We start from the raw sequence: 27920 nt of genomic DNA, 5'->3' as shown, positions 1-27920 counted from the left end.
ACTCCAGCTGTGTTTTCTTACTGCTGGCATTAATTGAAGCAGGAGGGCTGATTAACATTGAGGACTTGTTTCTGCTGAAGATCTCTGGGCCACATCCCCCCGTATTTGACAGTTCACTATCAATTTGCTTTGCAGCCGATGCGCTCACCTGTGCCCCTCCAGAGCAGTTGCGGCTCTTCAATAATGCCCAGGACATCTGATACTTGGTGGGTTTGTCAATATGCTCACATCACGTGGTGTTCATGTTCAGGATGGAGTAAAAGACCTTTTTCCCATGCCATGATCCATGTTACATCCCAGCAGACCCCTTCCTCTCCAGTAAGCATCACGGGGCACATCAGCAGCCCCATGTCAGGTTTGTACAACCGTCATGGCAACAACCCTAGCCCAAAACCGATGATGAGATCTTGGCCTGGATCAGGCTTTGGGGGAAATCAATATTTAAACACCACTCAGGACATATCATTTTAAAGACGGAACCCCAAGTCAACATAAAAAACTGGCCGTTTTTGCCTTAAGTAGATTCAAGAGTGCTAGACAGAGTGCTGGAGGCAATTACTTCCAGCAAGAGTGGTGATGAGTATCTGGAGCAGAAACATCCTCAGGTGGGAAGGCTGGAGGTGGAAGAGAATATCCCTTTAGAGCCTCCGATTTCAAATGAAACCCTGGTGTTTTCCTGCCTGAATCCATGTCCAGCTTGGCTGTTTCTGCTCAGAGAGCTATATTTTAATTATATATAGATATAAAAATACAGTCTGGTAATCTCAGAGATGGCTCCTGCAGCTTGAATTCAGAAGTCAGCAAATTAGGGAGAGCAGAAGGAGTCTCCAGTGTTATTCATTAAGGTGTGACAGTAGCTTTAAGTCTCATACATCGGTCCCAGAAAGAAACATATATCTTCATGAGCTGTTGAGGTATGGTCCATGTCAATGTGAAGAGTAAAACCCTACTGCACTTGCATTAAAGGCCTCGTTTCTTTTTTTTTCTTGGCTTGACTAATGAGAAGTAGCCCACCCAGTTCTTCAATGTGATTTTTGCAATCACTTGCGCTGACCCAGATTAGGAGGCTGTGGGATTTCTCCTGGCAGACCCTGGTGTGACAACATCAATCTGTGGGTACGACTGGAGTAACACCTCCTGGATTCAGGTGCTGGAGGAGGGGACGATGCTCCGTGTCCCTGGCTGTTTCACTGAGTAACTCCCCCCCCCCCCCCGCCCCCCGAAATAAAAGCTGGCACACAGTGGCAGCAGAAGCTGTACCCAAAAAAGCACAGGGCTGCTTGTGCCTGGGGGTCACCCTGTTTCCCCTTGCTCGTGGGGGGACGAGGTAAGCCAGTTAGGGTCAGCACAATGCTTCATCCCCCCTCAGCTGCCATGCCCTAGCACAACGCAGCCTTTCCAAGATGATTTTTGAAACCTCTAGGAACAGGGATGCTACAGCCTCCCCTGTCTGCCGGCTCCAAAGCTAGACTTGGGAAGTTTTCCCTAATAGCTCAGTTAGATGCAAGTCTTGTCCCTCCTTTGGGCTTTTCTCGATGTAAGAAGCTGAATGTAAAGGGGATTTCCATCTTCCTTTTTTTTGTCTAAACTATCGATGTCACTGAACTGGATTTTTTTTTTTTTTTCTCCCCCGTCTTCAGAGTTGAGATAGAAACTCCTCAGTTCTGAAACCGTTTTTACTTTGTGTCTTTTTGGTATCAATGCCTTTATTTTGGCAAAGACATATAGCAATGAAAAGACGTTTCACTGGCTGTATATATCATTAGACTTATTAAAATACCATGTACAAAGAGGAAACAATCTGGATGGTTTGTGCTATATGACCACTGCTGGGTCCTGTTTTTTCTCTCTTTTTTTCCCCCCTAAAACACAGGGATGCCTATGTGAGACAGTACCATCCTCCTGGGAGCCCTCTGAGCAAGACCAAAGGCTCCCGAAGGATGCAGCACCCGGGTCAGGCATCCCAAGCCCATCATCCCACTGGCCCCACGCAGGAGCAAATACCTCCTTCCACAGCCCAGACCAGCTGAGGTCCACTGAAAGCACCACGGCAAGTCCCAGGACTCGATTTAGGCTGCAAACACCCACCCAGGTGAAACAAGAGGCTCCACTGAGAATTTAAGGCAAAGCTTATAATTTTGTCTTTGCTTTTCCTTACCAAATGCTTTGCACAATGCACTTGTTTGCTAATTAATACAGTCCTTTCTTTGCAGCTGGCAAGTAAGTGAGATTACTTGAGTCATTAAGAGATAAGGAGGACCTCAGATTGTAAGGAGGACTGTATAATTATCTAGCTGGCTGCTGTCCCCTATTACTAGCCTGGGATATTAATTATTTTGCTGCTGATTCAGAGGGAAGATAGCCAAGCCGTGAATCAGCCGTGCTGCTTCTTGCAACACCTGTCTTTTCCCTAGATCTCTCCAAATCCCAGCCAGGTCTGGCAGTGCTTCGTTAATGAGATCAGGCGTAATTACAGCACGAGCCGGTAGGGTTGCAGAGTCAGGAGACAATTGGAGTAACTGCTTTTCTTTCCACATTGCAAAGCAGAAAATGCTAACTGTCAGATGTATATATTTTTCTCTGAAAGATGGATTAACAATTGCTTTTTTGCAGAATCGGAGGGTACCTGTTTCCTTCTCCATTGCTTTTCCCACAGACTGCACAACGGCAACTCCTTTAAAAAAACCACCAAGAATCTGAAACACCAAAAAAGCCCAAATTCTCGACTTGTGTACACTGCCCAGCAGCCAAGACGTGCATCCTTGTGTGAGTGAAAGTAGATACGACACAGACTTAATGAGCAACAGGTTCTTGGCAGCACCGCAGGTCTCAGAAACTGTATTGTTACTCATTTTCATGACTAATGCAGTTGTGTTGTGCAAAAGAGGGGGGAAAGCTATCTGGAAGGCTAAGTAAATGAGGTTTTGAGAAAAACAGCCAACTCGGCAGGGTTTGCTGAAGCTTAGGTGGGCCTTGGGCATATCGTAATTTTGGGGTTGGTGGAGAAGCCTTTCCAGGAACCGTCTGAAGATTTAGGGGGCCTCAACACCATGTATGCAATGCCTGAGCCTGCACTGGCTACACAGAGCGTTTAAAATTAGTGTCACGTTCTCCTCAAGATTTCTGACTGAGACATCCCTGTTCTCTAAAACTTTGAAAAAGAGGGGAATCAAGGCACGTGAGATGCCGTTGGTATCGTTGTCATCTGAGTTACTGGTGTGAGGGGAGTATCATCTGCACACCGCAGATGATAACCAGCAGTCTCATCAGCAGTGCTAGATAATCACTGCTTTTCCCAGTATATGATAAAAAGGTGTATCCAGAGCTTTTAAAATGATGGTTCAGTCTGTTTCGTAAACTGGCAGCAATGAAAAACTACGGGTGTCAAAGATCTCTTTGAAAAAAGTACATTTGGGAACATCTCCTTCTCCTACCCACTCATTTTGGCTACAGTACAGTATTTTCCCCTAAAATATAAAACTTGCAGAGGAGGAAGGGGCAGAAGCCAATCGCTAGACACTGCAAGAAAAGAGGATGATTTCTGAGCACGCATTGAGGGGCTGTACCCAAGTCAAGGCTCTTGCGGACTCCCAAACACAGCAGCTGAATTACGGTTCAGGGGTCAGGCAGGGATGCTGAGCAGTGCCTTGCTGCCGGGGTTTACGCAAAGAATTACATTGCTGTTGTTTTTTCTGACACCCTCGGCTCCACCTTTCCAGCCAGTCTGTACTGCAGCAAATAAATCTTGATTGCGCTAATGGTTTTATGCTTGCCTAGTGTTTAAAGCTAAGCCCGGATGAAGCTGATGTAGAGGTGACCTCTCTAATTAATGCTCAGGCAACTTCCCCGAGCTCTGTAATCGGAGACGGTCCGGGAGCAGAAGTTGGAGTTGGCTTCCTCACCAACTACAGGAGTCAGCACAAGCGCTGGAGTTGCTGCACGCTGATGTTGGGGTCAAGGTGAGGCTGATAAGCAATACGTAGAAGCAAATACTCTAGAGGCCTCCAGGACATGCCCTAGAGATGTTCCTTGCAGAAGGAGAGTAGGTTGTAGAGTGAAAATATCTGCCTTGGAAACAGTGGGGAAATTCCCAGATGACAGGTTCTCATGGGGTGAGAGTGATGGAAACATGGGTGCATGGTTCCTGGTGCAGGGGGGTGAAGGGACTGTTGGGACGCGAGGCCACCACAGCAAATCATCCTCAGCCCCTTTGAAACCTCCATTTCCTTGAAATGCCGTGGGCGTGAGTGGCCAACCCACAGGTCCTGGTGGGTGTTGGAAGTAGCTCATTCAGACATATATTGCACAAAATGAGTAAATCCCTGGGGAAATTTGTCCTTTGGGATCCAATGACTACTCATCTTACTGTCTTGTCTTGTAGGGAATCATCTGAGTAATCTTTGTCGTCTTCTTCTGGGAGCTTTGCTCTATGTATGCGGTAGCAAGGACTTGGTCAAGGGTGTTCCCATGAGGTCCACCATTTGCCTGCTCGTCCTCCCCAGAGTTAGCCACTCCAAAAGCCAAGGAGGGCAGTCCAAAAGTGACATCTGAGGATCACCTTCTGGAAGGACAAAGTCTCTTCTGACATAGGAACCAGGCAGTGCTTTGATGTATCTACACATTACAAATCGGCAGTATTGTTAGGCAGCTGGGAAACAAGGAGAAACTCGAAATACAGCAGAGTTTTCTAACATTTACTTAGGAAACACAAATCCTGCCTTTCTGTGAGTCCTTCAGAAACAAGCTACCGGTTTGCACAGCGAGCGTGACTGGAAGGAGAGGGAAGCTGTTATCCAGGAAAACTCAGTCTCAGTTACACCAATGTAAGTCCAACATCATTCCACTAATTCCAGCATTGATTTAGGCTTGTTAAGTGCGGATCAGAAGTTGTCCTAATATCACAAGCAGCTGCTTATCTGCAAGAAGTGTTGTGCGGAAGAGCCTTCACGTGCGGCTCTGCCTTGCCCAGCTCTCTGTACACTCTTGGGAGCTGCTGGAAATGGGAGCTTAAGGTGTCTCTCTGCTGGGAGCTGAAGGCAGACATGGTGACCGAGAGGAGGAAAAAAAAAAAAACTGGTGGGGTTTTTTTTGTCTCTCTGGGGCACAAAAGAGAATTAGCAGGAAAATAGCCTAAAAAGCTCTTGGCAGGACTATTTAGAGTCAGCATCTGTTAGGGCAGCTTCTGACCTGTCATAAATAAAGAGCAGCTGAGAGGACAGCGGTGCCATTTGCTCCTTTCCTTCCTCTCTGCTCCAGGGAATGTGGGGTTGCTGGCAACCTGCTGATTTTCCTAACCATCTTGCTTCTCGCTGTGGAAAACCCCATGGAAAAATCAAGGTCATTGACTGAACTCCAATAATGCTGTCTGCTCCCAAGCAGAGGTGCATCCCTGCCAAAGCAGCTGAGCCCTGTTCCCCTCCAGCTGGGTGGTCATGGCTAAACGATGACCAAAGTCCTGGAGGGTTTGTGACCAGGAGATGGTATTGACTTCCAAGCGCTCCAGTGCTGCTTGTGCCGTGAAAAACCCTGGCAAGGTGGGAGTTCTTGGCCAGCGCCTTTATCTGTTGATGTCCCAGGGCTTTGGCAGAGGGCAGCACCTGTAGGTCATTACTGAACAACCCCCACCTGGTCCTGGCATTCCACTGCGGTTTCTGGAAAGATTTTGTTCTTTTCAGTTGAGGAGGAACATAAGGAACGTGGTGCTGGGAGTTGTTATGTCCTTGTTTTCTATATTAGTCTAGCAAAAGGATGGATGGCAGGTAAGATGGAGGTTTACCATTGGCTGTTACTCAGTTCTCTGCTATTCCTAGGTCCATCAGCTTATATCTGGAAGCCTTGAAAATTTGTGGGTTTCTCTGCTTTGTTGGGAAGATGGGTTCAGGCTCTTTGAAAGCCCAGGAATAGAGGCACCATGTCACACTCAGCTCCTGGAGCCCAGAAGGAATTACAGGGGGTTAAGAGGATGGGAAATGCTCACATCTGCATCCTCCAAGCTGCCCTTTAGGTGGTATCTCCTCATTCTGCACAGCAGTTCAGCTGCCCAGCTGCAAACCCAGCTGGGGTTTAGCCAGGACGCTTGCCCCAACCTCATCTCCTTAAGTGCAGATTACCCTGAAGTGCTGCAGGGTTGGGCTGGCACAGCTGAGTTTAATATTGCAGCACATCCCTAGACCAGGCTTTGCAACACCGTCTTTTTTTCAGCACTTGGGCATTTTCCTCTGAAGTCGCTTATTCATAAGCAGGCAAGTACTCGCATAGCAGATCAGATCGATGTGGGAGAGGAAAGCTGTTAGAGTAAGCCCAGCTCTCCTCTAATTATGCACTGCTGAGCAAAAGGCTGCTCAGATGGCCAAGGGACTGGGGACCTGAGCCCTGTTTCTCACACTTGTGTCACCCCCAAGGATTCAAGGAGGATTCAGGATAGAGAAGAGTAAATGCTCAAGTAGCCCTGTGCTTCCAGAGCTTGATTTGTGATACCCGAGTTACCTTCTGTAGATATAATCCTGGATAACCCTTCCTCTGCTGATTTACCTTGCTTTTCAGAGGAAGGCCAATCTCTTAGCATCTCTCTGGGCCACAGCTCCTACCCTGATCTCAGCTGCAACATCAACTCTGTCCTCCAGTATAAACCCCGATGTCATGTTTTCATTCCTCTTCAAGCAAGCTTCTTGCTGTTTGACTTGTCTTGCTTAATAGCAGCCGGCCCATTAAAAAGCTGCCTGATTTGTGACTGTGCAGAAGTAAGCGCTGATACAGACAATTAAGCGGAGAATTTAATGGTATGGATTTCCCAGCAGAGTTATCAATTAACGTGAGCTGTTTGCCAGGCAGCTGCTGTGCAGATCACGGCACGGGCGCATCCCGAACCGTGGCCAGCGTTCACCAGGGCAGCGAGGCAGAGGGTGGGTTTCACCAGGGCTTATGGTTTCCACCTTGCATTTTATGCAGAAACAGGAAAAAAAATGGGCCTTTTCCATGATAAAAGGTTATGATATGGATCTTTGGATGGAAACGTCTCTTCTGGCCAGGTACTGCTATCATTAAAGACCTGGCTGTCATGGCGACGATGGTCTCCTGTGGAAGGACATTAAGCTACAAGGTGTGGATTTGTTGGCTCCCAGTGACTCCAGGTCATACCTGCCCAGTTTACTCACTGATTTTCCTACCTTAGCTGGCCCGTGGTAGCGTGTGGTAGAGGAGAATGGAAAGGGAGGAGATGGCCGATGTTAGGGAGCTCTTAAACTGGGAGGAAAAGGATATTGCAAGGTCTAATAGCTGCAAGAAGATGCCAGGGAAGTTCAAATGGGAAATGAAACAAGTATTAATAGAAAGGATATGCAGCTACTGGACCATCTGCCAAGAGAGGTGGCAAAATCTCAGGCAAGGACCTGACTGCATAAGCAACCAAAGCATCTCAGATGCCCTCTGAGACCTCCACCCCTGCTAAGCACCTCACCAGCCGCTGCCCAAGCATCGTTGGGGAAGGAGCATCACCAAATTCAGCCCCAAGATGGACTTTGCAAGGGGGAACTCCCTGGCCGATGCCTCACGGGGCTCCACAGGGTCTCCGTGAGCATCACAACACTGCCTTTCAATAGCCTCAACTTCTCCGTCATGGTCAAGGACAGCAATTTGGCTTCTCACCCAAGAGCTGCTTCTGCCAAAAAACAAGAGGAGTTGCTACAGTTTCCCTTTTTGTTACCAACTGCTGGTCCTCTGGTCATGATGACCCCCCTAAATAAAACAGCTAATTAACACCCTTCTCCTCCCACCAGTGACTGACTATGACCTTGAACGACCTTGCTTAATTTAACTTTCTCAACCAGCTATTTTTGACAGCGAATAATTTAACATCCTTGTGACCCCAGTCTTGTCTCTATCCTGCCAACTGGCTCTGCAGTTTAAATGAACAGCAATAAATAAATACATATCTGCAGAGGGACCTAAATGACTCCCATTACTGGAGCATCTGAAGGCCTGCTTAAATAAATCAAATGAGTAGGAGATTATGCTGCAATCATGTGGAGAGGGAAAGGAGAGAATACATTACTGGTATTCCAGAGGCTGCAACCGGGGCGAACAACTTTGTAGAATTCAGCAAAATGAAGTTTAATTCAAGTGCAGATGGGCGGCCAGAGGAATTGTAGTAGGCTCGTTTCTTGATATGTTCACAGAGGAGCAGAAGACTGCAGCCTGATGGGATCAACAGCGGTGAGCTCACTCTCACCAGGCAGCTCCTGCATTGGGGATGGGGCCGTCGGAGGTTGCTCCCGGCATCCCCACGGCATGAAAATGAGGATATGGGCACCAGCTGCCAACCTGCAGTCGTTTTCTCACTTTTCTCCCCCAAACATGCCCTTGGAGGGACAGAGCTGGCCTTGTAGCAGCAGGGGGTGGCAGGAGCTGGCAGTTCTTCACCTCCCACCGCCCTGGGCAGGCAGACCCTCACCCTGAACCACCCCAGGACCAAACCTCACCTTGGGGGTCCCCTGCATGAGCAAGAACAACAAATTATTCCCAGGAGGGAGGAAAACCTCACTAAGGCATCTGCTTTGAAATCCCAGAAGGAATAATGAAATCCCATTTGTCGGAGGAATCCCTGGCTGCAATTTTCCTCCTCTGCTTTGCCTTTTACCTTGTTCCTACTTATTTTCAGGGTCCGGTTTTAAAACATCGCTATTTCTTCGTTCCCCCCTGCGCAGCCCTCACGTCACCCCCGTCACTGTGGCCTCATTTGCATCCAACTGAGGAGCAACGAAGCGTCGTTATAAATCGTATTTACATAATTTTCCTTCCCCCGCTGAGGCTGAAATCGAAAATGCAACTAAGTTAATCGGCGAGATCTGGGCCTGCGACAAGAGCGGGCTCGAGCTCCGCGTCCCTGCGGGGAGACGGGAGCGGCTGGGGACCCGCTCGCTGCCTTAATTCAGCAGAGGAACTTTTCCCTAATGCTTTCCAGCCCGTTAACAAAATAAAAGCTGTCCTCCCGCTGCTGATTTCGTCTCAAGGGTGAGCCCATTTTCTCTTGTTTTTTGTTTTTCCTTCCTCCTCTTTTTTATCCCTTCAGCCGGCGCTGCACAGCATCACCCATCACCCCTGTGGATGACAAATTCCCCCACGTGCCCCCTGGTCCCCACGTACCCAGCAGCGAGATGCTCCCCCTTAGCAGCTTTGAGCTCAAATAGGTGAAAAAGTGCAATAGGAATTTACCTATTTATCTCCATTGCACTTCAAGCAAACCCACGATGGCTAACTGGGCAGGAGGTGTCTGTACTGGTGGGAGGAATGATGGATGATGATATTAATTAACTAACAGTGATGGAGTGTCTCCCCATTTAAGCACATCACAAATCAAAATGGGTTCTATGCTCTCCCTGTCCTATAAGGGAGCAGCAGCAGCAGCATCCACCCCTGCCCTAGCCTGCCTGGTACCTGGTTTTAGGGCGATTACTGATGGTTTTGGGCTTGGGGTTAGAGGCCTGTGTAGGATCTACTCTTCCCCTTTACAAATATTCAGAAACTGAGGGTTTGCCCTTTTTTTTTCCGCCTTTTTTGGGGGGGTCTTTGCCATTTGCTGCTGGAGTTTCCCACTATGGTTAGGGTGATGGTTCAGTGCTGCACACAGCTGGGCTCTGGACCTAATATAGGGTCCTAAATATGGGGTAACCCTAAACCCCGATGGGGTTTAGGGTTATTTTCCTAGGTGATTTTTGATGAGGGGAAAGAAAAGGGGTGTGTGAAATTGGACCCTTGCACTGACCTGGTTTTGAGCACAGCCAGATCACAGCAGATCCATGGGGGAGAGGGGAAAACAAGCAAAGAGAAGGGAAACATTAGAAAATGGCTTTTGCTGCCAAAGAAAGCATTCGTAGAACTACAGATTTTTGGCTTTCCTATTCCTTCAACCAATAAATGAATTAAAAAAATTGTAACACAAATATTGCATGAATTGAATAAGTAATGAAATTATCATAAAATTAACAGGAAAATAACAAGAACCTTGATATGAAAAGTCCAGAAGGGTTTCAGATAATAAGAAACTTGAGGAAATGGCTGACCCCAGAGGAGGTGAATCACCCAAACACAGCTGCAGGTGACACCTCGGTGGGACCGGGAGCTCACGCCACGCCAATGCTGCTCCAGGCACGGCCTCCTTTCTAATTTTGTCACCGAAATTTCACTGCATTACTGCAGATGTGGCAAGCAGATGTCCTTAAGCGTTCACTCTGTCGCTGGCAAGGCAGCAGCTAACCCCTAGCCTGTTTTTTTTGTCTAAAAGAGTCTGATCATCACCCGTAATTTTGAATGTGAGAAGTTTATTCCCATCATTTACAACCATTTTCTTTAATTGTTCTTCGCTTGCCATCTCTTTTTGGCCTAATTTACAAAAAACCCTGAATACTGACGTTAAAGCTTGTGTGTCAAGTCAGAGCATCAGATCAGAGCTGCCCATGACACAGGGTCCGTAAAACCCCACCGGCTCCTTCCTGCTGCGGGGGATGCATTTTTAGGTAGGTCATGTCTATTTTTCCCCTCTTGGATGTATATTTGTGGGCTGGGAATGTATGTTTGCCACCATGGCGGGCACAGCCGGTCTGGCCACCTCGGCCCCATTGCCAGCCCCGTGACACCCGTTGCATGTCCACCTCTGTGGATGTGGGGGGGGGCCAAGCGCCTGCCCAGCCTTTGACCCCCCGCTCCCCAGTGCCTCAGTTTCCCTCTTGCAAAACAGAAAAGGGGAATAACTTTGGTCGTGGGCTGGAAAACACGTCTCCTTCAACCCCACTGATCCTGCCCCACGCCATTCCTGACTGGGGGATGTCCCCTTCGCACCCAAATCCTGCAACCCCTGATGACTCTCCCCTGCACCCTCCGTGGGTGATAGCCTAACGCACCCCAGCTGCCTGGTGCCTGGGTGGCCCTGCTGTGCAGTGCCCAGCTGGTGTTGGTGCGTGGTTGCTCCAGTTTGCCCAGTTCCCAGCCCCGGTGTGAGGTTCTGGGCAGAGCTGGTGGGACCTTGTCCCAGTATCCAGTGCCAGGGTAATGCTGGTCCAAGTGCCAGTGCCTGGGAGGTCCCAGTGGCTGGTGCTGGTGCCCAGGCAATCCGGGTGCTGGTCCCAGTTCCCAGTACCCAGCTGATGGTGCTGGTGCCTGGGCAGCCCCAGTTGCCGGTCCCAGTTCCCCATCTGGGTGCTGCCGGCCCCCGTTCCCATTGATCCCAGTCTCTCGGCGCCTGGGCAGCCCCAGCTGCCGGTCCCAGTTCCCATTGATCCCAGTCTCTCGGCGCCTGAGCAGCCCCAGCTGCCGGCCCCAGTTCCCCATCTGGGTGCTGCCGGCCCCCGTTCCCATTGATCCCAGTCTCTCGGCGCCTGGGCAACACTGGACCCAGATCCCTATTCCCAGTTGGGCTCCCCACTTCCCCAGTCCGCTCCCCAGTCGCGAACCGGCGCCACCCCCCCTCCCTCTCCCATTTCCCACTGCCCACCGGTGCCCATCCCTGTTCCCAACCACGCATTCCAGTTGCCGGGAAGGGGGTGAGCCGCGGTTCCCAGTTCCCGTCCCGGTTGTTCCCAGTTCCCGGCGCGGTCCCAGCGCAGGCGCGGCCCCGGCCGCTGCCCGCCCCGTCGGGGCGGTGCTTGGGGAAAGCGAAGGGGCTGCAGCGGGCAGCGCCGGGGACCGGCCACCGGCATCGGGGAAAAAAACCAAAAAACACCCATAACGGGCAGGTAAGGCGAGCCCCAGCCCCGGGGAAGGGTGCGGGGGGGGCTTTTTCCTTCCTTTTTTTTTCGGGGAGCTCCGCTCCTTATCCCGGGGTCCAGGCTTCTCCTCGGGAGGGGGGGGATGCTCAGGGTACCTGTGGCTTTGGCACTGCTGGGGGTGTGCGGGTGTAAGGGTTGTTCATTTTTTTTTTTTTTTTTTTTTTTTGCGGGGGGGGCGTAAAAAAAAACCACCCCAAAGCAGGTACCCGCCTCCTCCCCTGCGCTGCCTTGTGTGGGAGCAGGTTGCTGCTTTTTGCCTTTAGCGAGCGCTGGTGCGAGGTCTAGTTTTTTGGGGGGATGCTGGAACTCAGGGTGCTTGGGGCTGGTGCAGCTGGAAATTGCACCCCGGATGGTTAAAACCCCACAGCTGCTCCCAGTCTGGCTCGTTTCTGCTGGCGGAGACAAGCTGGACAGAAACTTTCAGCAGCGAGGCCTCGGCGCTGGCTGGAGAGCAGGGTTTCTGCGCCGGGAAAAAAATCCTGAGGTTTCTAGTATTGTTCTTTGTTCCATTTTTTTGGGACAAACCCAAGGGCTTTTAGTAAGTTGCACGGAAAGTTAAGGCGAGAGAGAGCTCCTGCTCCCAGGGCAGGCCAGGCTGCTGCTGGGGTGCAGGAGATTGATGTCTTTTTGAGTTTCCAAGCAGAGATATGAATCTGGATTTTCCGTATCCTGGGGGTGGGAGGCACCATTCCTTTCTCCCTTTCTGCCTGCCCTGAAAAAATGTTATTTTGGACCTGAGAAACCAGCCTGGTGCTTTCAAGTGGAGGGTGTCCCATCAGAAGTGGCTCTGGTCCTCTCTGTCCCTCGCCTCCCGCTCCGGTAGCTGCCAGGTGAGCCCAGGCTGCTCGCCCGGCTCTGCAGATCCACCCGTGTGTGATGCTTGGATTTATTACCAATTATTTATTACCAATTACCATTACCTTTCTGCCTAGGTGTTGTATTAGCTGTGAGCTTGGTAGGGAGCACGGGCAGATGTGGCAAACGGGGATGAAAGCAGGGCAGCGAGCACAGCGGGTAGCGGAGGATGCTCTTAAATCCTCAGCTGCTTTTCTTGCTGCATCCAGCAAGGACCGTGCTGCAGACTTTCCCCAGGGCACCTTTCATCTCTGTCCACTCTCACATCTTAGGGGGCTCGGCCCCCCCTCCCAGGCTCAGCCTGGTGTCCAGTTGCACTGAACTGGTGTTATACTGGGGTAAGGGCAGCACAGGGTCCCTGCATCTCCCACCCCACGCTCTGCACGTGGGTGGTGGGTAGCCCAAGGCAGATGCAGAGAGCCTGGCTGGCCGTGCTGCTCGGGGTGGTGGTGAATTGAGGAGGGACAAGCTTACGGATGCAGGTGAGAGTAGGTACCTGTTGGGAGCATCCTTGGGGCTGCAAGAACCGGGGAGGGGGAAAAGCAGCAGAGCCAGGCATGGATGGAGGAGCAGTGCTGGCTCCGGATGCTCACCGCTTAGCTCCTGCTCGGTGCAACATCTTGCTACAGGCACATCTGTCCTGATTCAATCTTTTTCCCCCTGCCCTTTCCGGGAACGTCTGGCTGTCTCCTACTTATTTAAGTAATTCTTTAACGTGAATTGCCTGGGTCTCAGCTTCAGCCCATGAGCCAGGCAGCAGGGTTGTAAAACCCAAGAGGGACTGACGGATGGATGCTCTTTGAGAGACCCTCCTCCCTTGGCAGCTGGACGCGAGGTCTAAATCCCCCCTGCAACGGGTGCCTGTGTACAAATGTTGCTGCGTGTGCGAGGGCTGGCTTGCTCAGTGTCTGGCGCTTGCCAGGAGTCATGCGCCAGAATTGGTTGGGAAAAAACTTTCTTGTTGGCAGCAGAGTTGAGGATCAAGGCATTAGCGAAAGGAAAAGCAAGTTTTGAGGAAGGCAGTGGAGCTTGCTGTAGCGGGCCCTGCTCGTAGTAGAAATCAAGCCCCTTTGTCATGTCCTAGGGACACCCCATGTGACATGCAGAAGCAATAATCCTGTCTGCAAAGCGGTGACACATAAAAAAGGGGCAAAGTGACATGACCAAGGCACTCGGGAAGTTCATGGCAGAGTCAAGTCCGACCCTGCTCTCTGCTAGCATCCCCCCGTCCTTGCCTGTTGTGGTAAGAAATGACTTAGGTGGGGGTTTGACATGGCCACGAGCTCAGCAAAACCCCTGCTCAGCTGCTGTCTCCCCCTCAGCGTCGTCTGTTCAAGGGAGCTCTTTCAGCTGGCAGTGGATGCCCATGGAGAAATACCGTGGGCATCCTCAAGCCCCCGGGGTGGAGGAAGGTGGAAACCCAGGGCTGTGCTGTAGCTTTGCTTTCATTTTTTAGGCAAAGGAGATGCTACAGGTCTCCTTTTTCTGGACTTGATGGAGCTTTACACACTTAGTGCATGTGGGAGTGTGTCAGTGGAGAAGACTTCTGCCAGGGCCTAGGGGAACTGGCAAAGGGCGCTGCTGGACAGATTAACCCCACACAGGAGAGCTTAGACCTGCTTAAAGCCTTTAAGGGAAGATCAGAGCTCATTCTCATTTTTCCTGCCAAGATTTGCCTGCAAAACCAAGCTGAGAGGCACCGTCCGTATGGGGTAGGTGAGATGCTCAGCCGGAGGGAACTGGCTGACCTGGAGGATGAGCTGCAGGGTGTGGGGATGTCCCCTAGGACATATATCAGGCCATACAGTGAGGTGCTGTATGGCTGGGCTTTGTGTTATGTTTGGAGGTTGAATCACATTGGGACAGACGAGACTGGGGGCTCAGGGCTGTTTTGGGCTCCGGGTGCCTCCGGGAAGGTTGCAAAAAAGCGAGGGGAACCAGGCAAAGGGTATTGGTGGGACAAGGGTATGGAAGAGTTAATGTGGAAGGACCGGGCTCTGAGATCTGGTGCTTGAGAGGGATTAACTCAGCCTGGAGCAGGTGCAGGGAAACAGGGCTCTGAGGCTGATCAGAGGGATGGAGAGCTATTATACAAGGCTATAAAAGCCCGGCGAAACAAAGGCAGAGAGGGGATGTGCTTGCTGCCTATAAATACATCCAAGGGGTGAACACCAGGGAGGCAGAAGAGCTATTTAAACTGGAGGACAGTGTTGGTGGGGGAACAAATGGGTGTGAATTCATTCAGTTTAGCTTGGGAGGCTTATCTAGAGGCTCTGCAACTGCACCCCATCGGAGGAGGGTAGGAGAATGGGAATTAGGGCACATCACCTCTCTTCTAAGGCGCTTGACTGTGGTATAAAGAGGGTTTGGGGTTTGTCAAGGTAGGAGGCTGGGACTTTCTGGTCCAGACACCCTGTCCTGGTATCTCCTTTGGGAAGGGCTGTGTTAGCCGAATGGGTCTCACCATCTGCCTGATGCAGGACCAGACCGGGCATGAAGCAGATGAAGCCCAGCCATGTCACCGAGATAATTTTTTGTATTTGATTATGCCTCAGAAAAAAAAAATAAAAAAAAAAATCCAGCTCTCCCTTCGCTGGTTGCTGCACAGATTAATAACAAAGCCTCGATGCCTTAAGAAGGCTTTGGATCTGATCCCAAGAGCAGATTTAGACAGCGTTTGTGCTGGGGTATGATGATACTAAGAACGGGTGCATCCTCTAAATCCGCTCACGCTTGTGCATTCATTACCAGATATTTTTGGCAGGTCCAGAAGTGCCAAGACCCCTCTCCTAACGCTTATTCCAAGCAGGGCAGCAGCAGGTTAATATGTGGAGAATGAGAAGGATGCAGCTGTGCCTTGAAGGCTGGGATCAGGCACTCTTCCCTCCTCCTCCTCCTCCTCCTCACTACTCTCTAGAGGTGCCAACTCCTTTCTCTGCAGACGTCCAGAGGTGAAACCTCTTCCATACCTGTGGGAGGGTTTCAGCCCATAGAGAGGAGTCCGTCGTCCTTTGCTCATGCTGTGGTGTCGTGGGGCACGGTCGGGTCCCATTTATTTGCTGATATCTTCATGCCTGAGCTTTCACCCTCTCTTCTGAGCTGCTCGTGGAGCACAAAGGCTCAACAACAGTCTTGTGTTGACCCGTTTCTGGCCAGGCAGTGCTCCTCCATCTCCTGGCCCTGCGGGCAGTGTCGGGGATGGGGAATGAGGTGCAGTGATTACTCCAGCTCTGCTCACTTCCAGCTGATTACCCAGGGAGAAAAGGCCAGGCTCTGGGTACTGCAGAAAATGGACACAGCCCCATTGGCTTCATGGGGGCTGGTTTTTTTTCCCCAGTCGAGCATCTGTCTGTCTGCAACATTAACCCTTCCCCCGGTCCTTGCTCTCCCCTTCGCACCGTGGAGCCTTTTCATCCATGGGTTATTCCTGCTAAATTGGCTTACACTGTAGGAGAGACCCCATTCTGGTGCCTCAATAGAAGGGTAACTTCTTGAGGTCATGGTGGAAACAGGAATGGTTGCCACTGAATTTTTCAACCCCTCTGGGAAAAATTCCTTTCTGCTCTGCGCTCTGGGACGGGGGAGGCTTCAAAAGCTTGTGCCTTTCTGCATGATGCATTAGTTTTCAGCCAATATTGCAGATCTTCATGCTTTGGGGATCCTCCTGTGCTGGAGACGTGACAGATGATAGCCCTGCAAAGCCGTGCTGGGAGCCTGTGGGTTTTGCAGCATGTAGGTCAGAGAACCATCTCTTTTGGGCCTGATCCAGCCCTTCAGAGGGGCCAGGACCGAGCTCCTCACCCCGGCTGGACCGAGCTCCTCACCCCCCGCCTGCTCGTGCATCCCGTAGGCAGCTTTCACATGCTGTAGGGGGTATGTCCCAATTCAATAACATTTTGACGCATTTTACCTTAAAATACTCTTTTGGCACAGAAAAGCACTCCCTGCCCCTTCGTTTGCCCTTGTGCAAAACCAACCAGTTTTAGTCCTCCCAGTGTTCATCCGAGCATCATCTCTGCTGCCTTGTGTCCTGCGATTTCAATCAGTCGTGAATGTAGGTTAAGGCTAGAGGGGACTGTAACGCATCCCAACCACCTTAATGCTGGGAGGCTGGAAAACCTTAATGGGGAGCTCTGAAATGATACATAGAAGTTTTCTTCTCCCTGCCGTGCAGGGACCTCCTCAGTTTATGGGGCAAATTGTGTCCTTGGCTGGCTGCAGCTTATCCTCAGATGAGGGAGGCTGCAGCCCTGGTTTATTCCTTCAAGTTTTATCCTGTAATCTGGCCATAACTAATTAAACAAGGCTGCAGCAGCCCAGGGCAGGGCTACACTTTTAGCTACGCTTTTAGCATCAGGGAAAGGGACAGGTTTCTATGGAGTTACAACACGACAGGCAGCAGGTCTATCTGATTGCTGGGTAAAAAGGGCAAGATTCCAGCTCTGCTCCTGCCTCGCCTTCCATTAAACCAAGATGCTTTTCCCCAGCTGTGTTTTTTGTTGTTGTTGTTGCTGGGTTTTTTTGTTATATCTCCAGATAATTCATACAGTGAATTCCCCAGGTGAGAAAGCACATCCCTCCCTTGCAGTGAGCACCCTCCGTCCAAGCTTATATTGCATTTCTACTTGTTTGAGGTTCCCTGGCTCACTGGTGCAGGATGCAGATGGCTCTGGTTGACTCCATCCCTTCCTAGCCCATCCTGAGTTGTTCCACCATTGGGTCCAGTCCCCTTATAAATAAAAAGGAAGCACGCCTGTTTGTTGCTCAGAGTTTGGGGTTGGTTTGTTGTTTTTTTTTACAAGCCACACCCTGGTAAGCAAGAGCTTCCTACAAAGTATTTGCACACTTGCTGCTCTGAAATACTTGCAGAGCTGGTCCTACCAGTTGTCTGAGCATGTGTAAATAATGTAAAGATTGCTCCGAGAGGATTAAGGGAGGCGATTTCTCTGCCAAGCAAAGGGAAGTCTTGCTTTGGTAAAAGATGCAGCTGCAAACTCTGTTTTTGCAAGGAGCCAGGCCACCCGCTGCTGCGTGGGCGTTGGATGGAGATGGTGTCCATTGGCTGCTCGCCCGGCAAATCTTGCATTTGGCTGCTCGGCAGGTCTTCATGCGGGAGCAGGACAGCAGTGATTTATTGCGTCAAACACGGGGCTGCGGCCGGGACTGCAGCAGGTTTCTGTCCCGTGTGGGGAAGTGAAATTCTTCCCCATGTCATGGGGTACGTCTTGTACGTACCCTGTGACTCGCTGCTCCAGCTCAAGGCTGCTGCAGCATATCTAAAGAGATAAGGAGCAAGGACTTCCAGCAGGATCCCTGCTGGGAGAGGAGGCAGAGGCTTAATCCCCGTCCCAGAGCCCTGTGCTTGACCCATGCTCCCCTGCTTGCTGTTAACCGTGTGGTAATAACATGCCCTGAGCCACCTCCTGCAGAGAAGCCGGTGCCCGCTCCGGCTTCGGGAAGAGTTTCCAGACAGACATCAGAGCGGTGACAGGCATTTTTCCTGGGGTAAGAGCTGGCCGTGGCAGCAGGAGCAAGGACTAGTCGTGCTGGGCTGCAGCAAAGCAAGAGGTCCTCAGAAGAGGAGAAAACCTCATCTGGAAGAAATCTTTTGACCTGGGTGGACAATTGCTTTTTATCCTGTCTGTGTAAGGTCTCTCCTGATGCTGCTGCCTGTAATCCCAGCCTCAGGGGGATGTCCCTTCGGGGCAGCCCTAGGAGGGTGAGTGGCCCAGGGCACTGGATGCTCTCAGAGGAGAAGGAATTTTAGATTTTGCCCCCAAGAAATGAGGTAGGTTGGACTTGCAGCATGAGGAGCAGGGTTTTGGTCTCACTGTTTGTGCTTGTGGCTTGGCGATGGGTTAGTTTGACCCGGGGAGCCTGCCTGAGGACACAGTTAAGGAAGGGCTAGCAAAGGGCAGGGTCTTCTTCTGGGTTACCACAGGAAGGACCCCAGAGGACCACGTGGAGCCCCATGGGTGCAGAGGTCCTACCTTGCCCTCTGGATTGCATGGAGCAGGTTGACATGGGGATGCATCACATCCTGATGGCTGATCCTTTTAGAGAAGTGCTAGGAAGCAAAGCAAACAAAGGTGGGTGCCGCACTGGAGCGTGATCCCCTACCAAAGGTCATGTTGTATTGGTGCACGGTGACCTCCTGCACTTTCTGGAGGTCACTGTCCCTTGTAAAATGGCTCAGTCCCTCCCTGAGTATTTCTGCTAAGCACAAAGAGCTGGAAGGATCTCCGCAGTAGGAGACAATCCCTCCCTACGCCAGCAAACCTTGCAAGGCTGTGTTGCATGTCAGCCGTGGTGCGTAGCAGCAGCTCTTGTGGTGCTGGTTGGCTTTGATCACCCGGCTGGAGGTCATGGACCAGATGTGGCCCACAGTGTTGCCGAAATCCGGAATAAAACTCCTTAACAGCAATGAGAAGTTAAGAAGCAGGCACTTCTTTATTGCAGCACTGGGCACACAGGGGATCACTCCACCTAGTGTGTGCACCCGTCTGGTTTAATCATGCAGGTTAAATACACACCTGTTATACATATTCACTAAATTTCTAGGAAATGTCATACATAATCATCAACTGTCCGATAAATCATTAGCATATGTAAATGTCCCTTTACGCAGGGGTGGTGAAGTCTCTGGTGGTCTCCAGAAGCCCTCTGGTGGTCTTCCATAGTCTTCCTCACTTTGTCCGATAGTTGACCTCTCTTATGTGATTCTGCGCAGTACGATTTTCGCCATCATGTTTTAGATTTACATAAAAATACATTCAATGTTAATTCTTGAATTTAACATTTCTAGTGATTGGCCCTCAGTCACACCACCTTATCAATATTCTTATACTAAAACAATCATTGGTTAATCTCACTTAACTCTACTGATTGGAATCCTCGATAATTAGATCGAGGTGGGAAGGGTAAGGGGTTTCCAAGCAGCAAACTGGTGTCCATAACGGTTTCCTTAGTTTCCTAAAACAAAACACTACAAACCAACAAATGTTTGTCAAAGTTTCTGTGGTTAACTGATTTCAGACAATACTTGAATTCTTATAGTTACACATAGTACATTTTCTAAAGTTCCTAAGTTCCTATGACTACATTTCAAACTTAACACTCCCATACCTGTGCTTCACAATTTTCTACTTCTTAATCAAACCTAACTCTTTTATATAATTAGATTTTAATTTCTTTATCAAAATATTTGCAACAACAGGAGGTATCCATCCAACCTTCTGCTACTTGGCAGGGGAGATGCTCGATAGGAACATGAGGTCGAATGGAGGTAACCTGTGGTGCTCAGCATCGTGACCTGTATCCGTCTCCTGGGGGGAGGAAAGCTGGTGTCTAGTCCCTGCCTGGTAAAAGGCTGCAGCCTTTCCGCTCCGAGAGCAGTATGGCAATCTCTTGCCTCTATATTAAAGAAGAGCAGCGCTGCTGAAATGAAGGAATAAGGGGGGAAAAGTCGCCTGGGAGGTTGGGAGAGTTGCAGCATCCAAGGCAGAAACACAACTTGGAGAGCTCAAACTGAGACTGCGGGAACTTAGGTTCAGACCTTTCAGCTTGCAAGAGCCAGATGGATCCAGTAACAAAGATTTCTAATAAATCTCACAAATTTGAAGCGGTCCAATCTACCTGAGAGAGGCTTCCCTCTTCAAAAGCACTAGCAGCTTGAGTTGCTACAAGCCTTTAAATACGACTTTTGTACTCGTGATGTTTTAGAAGAGTCACAGAAAGAAAAACTCTTTAAAGATGGAGGGAAAAGGAGGTAAAATCAAAAACCGGCAGATCTCGCTGGCCCAGCCTGAAGGTTTTGCAGGCAAGGGGAATGCCCTTCTGAAGTCAGACGGTACTCAGGTGTGGTCTGGATATTTAGTGTTGTGGCTATGGGATTTATAAGACGTGGGGCTCAGGAAAGGTCTGGCAAGAGGTTTAAGAGTCTATCAAAGTGGAAAACTGTAAGTGGAGGACCCAAGCTGGAGGAGGGCAAGGAGCAGAGTGCCTCAGTGCTTTTATTCCGGTCTAGGTCAGGCAAAGAGAAAATACTAGAACTGTTTATTAGCCAAACCTGGGAGATGTTGTCTTGGCAGAGGTTTGAGTCCTGACTCGGAGCCAGGAGCTGTAGGCTTGGGGCAAAGCCTGGGGTGCGGAGCCCATCGTCAGAGGCGGTGGGGAGCCCTCGTTGGCTGAAATTGCAGGTGATGTTTGGATCCCACTTGGTTTGAACTGGAGCAGGACAAGGGACGCGTTTCTGGTATGGCCAGGAGTCTCTCGGGAGGAGACCTGAAGGACTTGGTTGTACCTCCAGGCCTCCAAGGGGACAGAGTTTTGGTCTCTGCCTGCAACAAGGGGTGGAGGTGAGGGAGAGAGAAGAAACCTGTAGCCCTGGGGACGGCGTCGGTGTTATGATGGGGTCTGGGCTGAAGCTGCAGGAGGGATGCTTTGGATCAGCCGGAGGGACAAGCAGCTCAGCTAGTCTGGGAGGGATGATCCTGTAGGATCCAGCTGCCTCCATTCAGTCTCCTACAGAGTAGCTGCAGCCCCGTTATCTCTTCTGCTCCTTGAGCACAGTTCTCTGCATCTTTTGAAGTTCAATTGCTTTAATTATCTGAGAGGCTGCAGAAGCTATTGAAGGCAGAGCATTTGCATGCAGATGTGCTGCATTTTATCTGTGCTAATGATGAGTTTTCTGAATGAATTTGCCAGTTACCCAAACCTCTTAACGAAGCATCTCTGTGGCCTGTAAAGCCCAAGAAAAAGGCTCTCTAGGCTATCTCAAGCAATGCCCTGTGACTCTTCTGTCCTTCCCTCTAGCCACTCACAGAGGTACAGGTCTGTCTTTAGACCATAATGTTGTTGCCCAGCTGGCAAGAAAACCAGCACGAGTGTATTGATGTGGTGCAAGGCTTCCAGTGGAGTCAGTGTGACCGGATTTAAAAGAAGCCGATCCAGACGTTCTATTAGAAGCCCTGAATAAATAATAGAAATACATGTTCAGTCCACTCCTGCAAAGATAGCATCTTTTTTTTTTTTTTTTTAATACAAAAAGTGATCAAAATGGATGCTGAGGAGGGCACAGCGCTCCTGTTACCTCGTGGGGTAGGTGGTCTGTGTTCAAGGCGATGTGCGTGTGGGGTGACAGCCCTCTTGGGATAAGGAAGGCCCATGTGGCTGGGCAACCACAGATGGAGATGTCTCGATTCTGCATGTGCAACTCTACCCTTCCTAGGCTGTATTTCTCTGATGCCTGAAAACCTGCTCTGTGTGAGCCATGCCATGTTTGAACATCGACATTGCTAAATGATACCAGCCCCACGTCCTTGTGCTATTCCATCCCAGTTCGGGCTGCCATATATAAACCTGGGGGAGCCCTGGAGAAGGTTCCTGCTGTCAGCAAGGTTTTGTTGGGAAGCCCCAGGGCTCCTGAGTGAGTTGTTTTGCTCCTTTGTTGTTGCTGGTGCTCTGGGCTGCTCCTTGCAATTATTAACCAGGGTCACGGTCAGGGTGCTGGGGTGTGGAGGGTTGGTGAAGCGGTGACTGTCTCCAGGGGCTGGGCATTGGCAAAGCCCATTAATTCACCTTTCGGTGCTTGTCCTGGAACTTTTGCTGATCTACAAGGGTTTTTAACCTTGCTGTGGCCTGGGGAACAAACCTAATGTAACGCGTGTCTGCCAAGGTAAGGCTGGCTCTGGGCTTAAATAACACTTGGGGACGAGTTGAGGGGTACTCAAAACTGAGTTTCTCTGTTCTCCTCAAACCATGAGTGGGTTGGGATGAGCTGGACCCAGAGTGGTGAATATCTTCAGCTCCTCTCTTCTTCCCTTGGCCAAGGCTGGCTGCCTGGTGGCAAGTTATAGCCACCTTCTTCCCACTGCTTTTGGGTCTGTCCTTTTGCCATCTCCTTTTGCTGTTCTTCCACCCCTGTCCCTGCTAGTCCTTCATCTCTCCAGCCTCCTGCATTTGCCGGTCTGGTGGGAGATGCTGCCACCAGCTTTGCTTTGAGCTTGTTACTGCTGCCTGTGCCAGGATGCCTTCAGACATATGTCCTGGTCCCATCTGACTTTAATGTCTGAGCTGAACAGAAGGACCAGTCTGGCTGATGCCACAAACGCCTTTTGTGTGCAGCGCTCTTGCCAGACAAAGCTTGCCACCAACGCAGAGTTATTAGGGTGTTTACGGTACAGGGCTGCCCTTTCTTCCTGCAGCTCCGACATCGACTCTGTTTGCAAACGGTGACTCATATCTGCAAGGAATGAGGAACTCCCGGGGCCAAAGGCGTCCCCAGTGTGAGTTATCCAAGCAAAAGGGAGCTCCTGGCCATCATATCCAGCTGGTTCCTGCAGGAGAGGGGTATCCAAGGATGCAGAGACCCTCCCACTAACCCCAGCCTTCCCAGGAAAAAACATCTCCGAACACCGTGCGTCCCCGCAAACCCGCTGGCTGGCTGTGTCTCTCCGTGTGCTGTCTTCTTGCCGTTAAGCAACAAAGGAGTGATGTTCTGGAGAAAAAAAAAACCAGAGGAAATAAAGCAAGCATGATAAAAATCACCATGCGTTGCTGGAAACGGCCTCCAAATGTGACATCTGACCTTCGGTTGATTTTGTTGCAGATATTGCCAGCCAGGCTCGCTTTGGTGATAGAGTCACTTGCAGTAGTTTTCTGCTAGGTCGAGTGACCCTGGCCCCTTCCCTGGCTGTGCTGCAAATGCACTTTTTAATGGAAGATTACTTTTTTCTTGAGGTTTTTGCAGTAATAGCCAGCTGTTAGACAGCACCTTCCTCTGTAGGTCTCAGAGTGCTTTGCAGAAGGGACCAGGATCCCTGCAGATGGAAAGTGATGCTTTTTCCCACTCCATAGAGGAGGAGGTATCATCAGGGAGCATTTGCCACACTTAAGTGCTTGCAAAAAGCCGTATCGATGTGGCGGGTTTACTTGCTCAGAACAAACAGCCCTTAACTCATCAGGATTTTTTTGAGACTAAATCCACTCCGTCTACACGGAGTTTTTGAAGGGGGATGGCTTATCCCCACGTGCACGCACAGAAGATTAACCCTCTGGCTGAAAGGTGCTGTGTTCAGGTGTCTGGATTCAGACCCCAGCTGTGCTGCAGCAAATCACTGACAAAAATCAGAGCTTGATAGAAATATAATTAAGAACAAAAGTGTTTGTTTCACCTTTAGCCCAGTGGAGTTTTTAGCTCTTAGATGAGAACAGAGATACTACTGGATAAAGGGGAGAGATAAAGGCCAGAAAGGAACAGTCTTCCTCTCTTCTTTTTGTTTCAGCAAGTAACTGCTGTAAATGCTCAGTAATTTGCATTTTGGCTAAAGCAGCTTCTCTGGAAAGACATCCAACTCTGCTCAGAAACATCTGGAGATGAGCTACCTATGACTTCCCATAGGAAGTAGCTCCCCTGGTTAACCACAGGCAATTTGAGAAGAATTGATGTCTTGTTTTGTAATTTTCATCAGTGTGGCTTCACCTTCCAGTCCTTGCAGATGTTGGTAATGCAGGATGCTATGCGGTGCTGCTGGCCCTGGGTGGTGCCACTTCAAGTCCAAAACAAAGCTACGGTCGATACGCAGCTGGGAGTGGGAAAGGGCTTTGGGAATGGAGCTCATACCTGCTGTGGACCCTGTGCTGGTGGTGCTGATGGCCTTTCAATGGGACTGTCACTTTGTAGCCCATGACTTGAGGCTTTTTTGTTCGTAGAGACGTTGGCTAAGAGGTGTGGAGCGCTTATCTCGTGTTCCGTGTAGAGAGTGATTCACGGTTCAACTGCATCTTTCCTGGGTCCTGGAGAAAAAGTGTATAAAGCCGTCCTTGTGTCAGCAGTGTTTCCTCCGCTGAGCTGGACTTTTGCGTTGGTAGGTGGAAGGGCAACCCCATGTCTGTCAATAGAAACACCCAAGGAGGCTGGAAAAAATGGTTTAAATCACATTTTTAGAAAGAGCCTGCCTGCTCTGAACACCCTGCTATTGGGCTGCAGTGTTGTATGTTGCACCCATAAGGCTGCACCTGGTTGGGGATTGGGCAACCACATGCCTGGTTCCTGCTTTGTCTTCTCCTCGGCTGATTCTATGGCTTTGCAATGTGTTATTGAAGATATCTCCTGTTCAGTGAGAACAGGGCTGGAGAACCCTGGCCAGCAGGTCCTGTCCTCTAAGGACAAAGTGTTTTGTCTGACCTGGAGGCAGACGACTGTAGGATCTACGAGCAAGGAGCCCTTCGCTCCTGGCTGGGGCGCAGCTTTGCAATAACGCAAGTGTGGTGAGCCCATGCCAGCTAGACATGGTACAGGAGCCTCCGAGCTGGAAGGGAAGGAGAGGAAGCATTTTGGGGGGAGGGAAGGAAGAGCCTTTCCGCAAGTATTTGGTCCTGGCCAACACAAGAACTTTCAGTCCCTCTCCCCATTGCGGTGCTCAGAGCCCTGATCGTTACCAGCTGGCAGGTGCTGGAAGGAAGGGAGGATGCTGGAAGTGAAAAGGGGGAGTCCACAACACCCCTGAGTCATATATCTGGCTCCCTTCTTGAATAAAATAGCATCCTGTTTAACTCCTTCATGGCCGGACTGAGGTTGGGCTCAGACCTCTGTTTCCAAAAAGTCAGCTCTGCTAAGAGTTGTGAGTGCAGATACCCCTCCCTGCTCACACACAAACATGTACATGTGCGAGTGTAGGGACCAGGCACGAAAATGCCCAGTTCTTGTGCTCCTGGAGCATCCTAGCTTGGCGCAAGAAAGCAAAGAGTAATTAGGCAGCCCTTGAGCATTTTAATGTGACAGATCGGAAGTTCAGCCTGGTAAGCGTGAAATGCTGCAAATTAGAGAGAGTAATGAATTTTAACACTGCCCTAAGAAGATTCCCTCCACCCCTTCCTTTTAATTATTTTGCAAGTTTTTTTTTTTAAATGATCCTGAACAGTATCCCTTCTCGTTCTGCTTGGCATTTCCTTTGCAACTCCAATCCACCTCCACCTTCTCGTGTGAGAGCAGCCCCGCAGCCAGGACAGATGGCTGTCGAGGTGACAGTCACTGTGGGGTGGGATAGCAGGACGAGGAGCTGACCCTTTTCCCCCAGGCAAATTTGGGTGGCAAAATGGCTGGAGCTCCTTGGCCGAGAGGACCGCAGTCCTGTTCTCATAGGGATGGACGTTGCCCAGGGTGTCTCGTGGAAGTCGGCGTTGCAAGGGTCATTGGAAAACTCAGCTCCAGGCTGTCGTTGCAGAGCTGCCTGGGGAGGAGCAGTAATTTTATGAATGAGCAGCCAAGTGCCAGCCCTCGGCCCCAGGGCAGGCTGCTGAGCAGCGTCCAGCATCTCCTGCGTCAAACCCATAACTCCTGCCTTAACTCGAGCGTGTCTTTTAGAAAGGCATCAGACCTCCCTCCCCTCCTCTCCAGGCTCTCTTCGTAAATCTCACTGGTTCTTTCTGCACAACTTCCCGTGGAAATGTCCTTTCCAATCTGTCAGCCCAGCTCATGCACCAGTCCAAGCAATTAATCTGGCATCTCGGTTAACAGCAGCATCCTTCTCTCTCAGCCTTCGTATTCGTGCAGAAGGCAGCTGCCAACCATCCTTTCCCAGCACTGCTGCTTTGCCTGGGTCTCTCTAGCAGCGAGTGCTATCACTCCGAAAATCCTGCCTGCTTGTCCCTCAAAAGGAGCTCATCCCCACCACCTCCCTGGGGGCATCTCCCCTGTCTTCACCCCTTTCCTTTGCTGGAGGTCTGGAGGCTGGCTCATCCCCTGGCCCTCTTAGCAGGGTGGATGCATGTTTTGACTACTGGCTGCATTCCCTGACTGCTCGGTGAGGCTGTCTGCTTTTCTACAAGGAGTAAATCTGGTGTATAATTCAGGTTTTGCTATCAGGCTATTTATTTTTAAGGCTTTTCTGAGGGCAGGTGATGCACTTGGGCCTCTTTGTAGCATCTGGGAACGTCCTGATGCCAAGGAGAAAATCCCGTGAGCATTGCTATAAGCCCTTTATACCACAGCACCTCAACACATTGCTGAGCTGACTTCAAAGGCTCCTGTGTGAATTAATACTTTTGTAACTGGCCCTACACAGGCACGGTCCTAGCCTTGGTTTCTAAATAGAGCAGGTCGTGCAGGGCGCTGAAGGCAGAGCTGCTCTCCTTGTTGTTGGCCTGCAAGCTAAGGTGTTATAAACTATAAAATCTCAAATCAAAAATCCTGGAGGATCATCGCTATGTTCTTCCTCTACATCAGGGACATGGGAGTAGAGACATCGGGGTAGGTGGGTTGTTGGCCATCCAGTCCCACTGGTCTCCTCCTGGGAGATGCATCTACCTGTTGCCCCAGTCCATCCTATGCAGTCTGCCCAGGGTGGTGTCTTTCTTGCAGATCAGATCATGTTTAATTAAAGGCCTAATTGCCCCTTTGCACAGTTATTTGCAGTCGCTGCATCTCAGGGCTTGGGGCTGGGACACACTAGGTGGTTTGGAGAAAGGTGGCTGGCTGGCAGAAAGCACCCCACAAGGTGCTTTAGCAACTGATCCTCAGCGGCAGAGACCTGTGGAGCAGCCAACAAGGGGATTATTTTGGGTTCACTTAAGCTCTGAGTGATGAGCACTTGTGCTGCTAATCAGGCTGATAAATACCATCAATTAAAACCTATGCTTTGCTCTTCTGCTTTGCAGAAGTGAAGTTTTTTTGTCTCTCCCAGACGAGAGGAGGCTGGCTGGGTGGGAGATGCTCTCAAAGGATTGCTCCGATCAGCATGGGCATTGGTTTAGCTCTCAAACACTGACTTTCCTGCAGCTAATCCTAGAAATTCATTAACAAGGGATGTGACACTGCTCCTAAATTGATGCCTGACTCTAAGTGATCATATAATCCCTGGGATTTTGGATGATTACAGTTTACCTGCTTCCAGTTAGCCTTTATTGCAATTTCCTTGTCCCACCACATGTGATGATACCACAGTAAGCATATGGTTTCTGTATGTCTCACTGGGAGCAATGAGTTAAGTCAGCTTGCTGGATGCATCTGCCCGCAGGATGGGGCACCTTTCATTTTACTGTGGATGGTGTTGGAGGCCACAGCTGGGATTATGTGGCACACAAACCCCCATTTCTTTAGGAAACCAGACTAGGTGTTTTCAGACTAGGGTCACTAATCGTCAACATTTTGAAAAGGACATCCCATTTTGGGGAGAGAGAAGGGTTCTACATGGCTGTTATAAATAAATACAGAGAAACTTTAGGGAAGGAGCTTGGGAAGGAGGTCTGTGATTTAGTAGAGGGGAACAACGTAGAGCACCCCCCTCTCCTTGTGCTTGCTGTGGG

The 27920-nt window shown here is 50.2% G+C and overlaps 1 protein-coding gene and 2 long non-coding RNA genes across 4 annotated transcripts in view; all 3 read left to right on the top strand.

The window, feature by feature from the left end:
* Window positions 1–1443: 1443 nt before the first annotated feature.
* On the top strand, window positions 1444–5478 carry LOC138690181 (uncharacterized). The gene is made up of 3 exons (XR_011329010.1): window positions 1444–2766; window positions 3838–3959; window positions 4382–5478. It is a non-coding gene; the product is annotated as an uncharacterized lncRNA (long non-coding RNA).
* A 4239-nt stretch (window positions 5479–9717) lies between these two features.
* CAPN5 (calpain 5) overlaps window positions 9718–27920 on the top strand; it is a 55009-nt gene continuing 36806 nt past the window's right edge. Inside the window, exon 1 of one of the 2 annotated variants that reach the window (XM_069808583.1) lies at window positions 9718–10511. The gene's annotated coding sequence lies outside the window, so the exon portion shown is untranslated. Of the gene's footprint in view, window positions 10512–11609; window positions 11727–27920 lie in introns of those variants that run through there. The other variant, XM_069808582.1, reaches the window with a different exon arrangement.
* Window positions 22052–23178, top strand: LOC138690126 (uncharacterized). Its single transcript, XR_011328922.1, has 2 exons — window positions 22052–22290; window positions 22820–23178. It is a non-coding gene; the product is annotated as an uncharacterized lncRNA (long non-coding RNA).

The sequence above is a fragment of the Haliaeetus albicilla genome, chromosome 20, assembly GCF_947461875.1.
Source record: "Haliaeetus albicilla chromosome 20, bHalAlb1.1, whole genome shotgun sequence".
In the NCBI taxonomy this organism is placed as follows: Eukaryota; Metazoa; Chordata; class Aves; order Accipitriformes; family Accipitridae; genus Haliaeetus; species Haliaeetus albicilla.
This window is presented reverse-complemented; position numbering and strand designations above follow the sequence as displayed.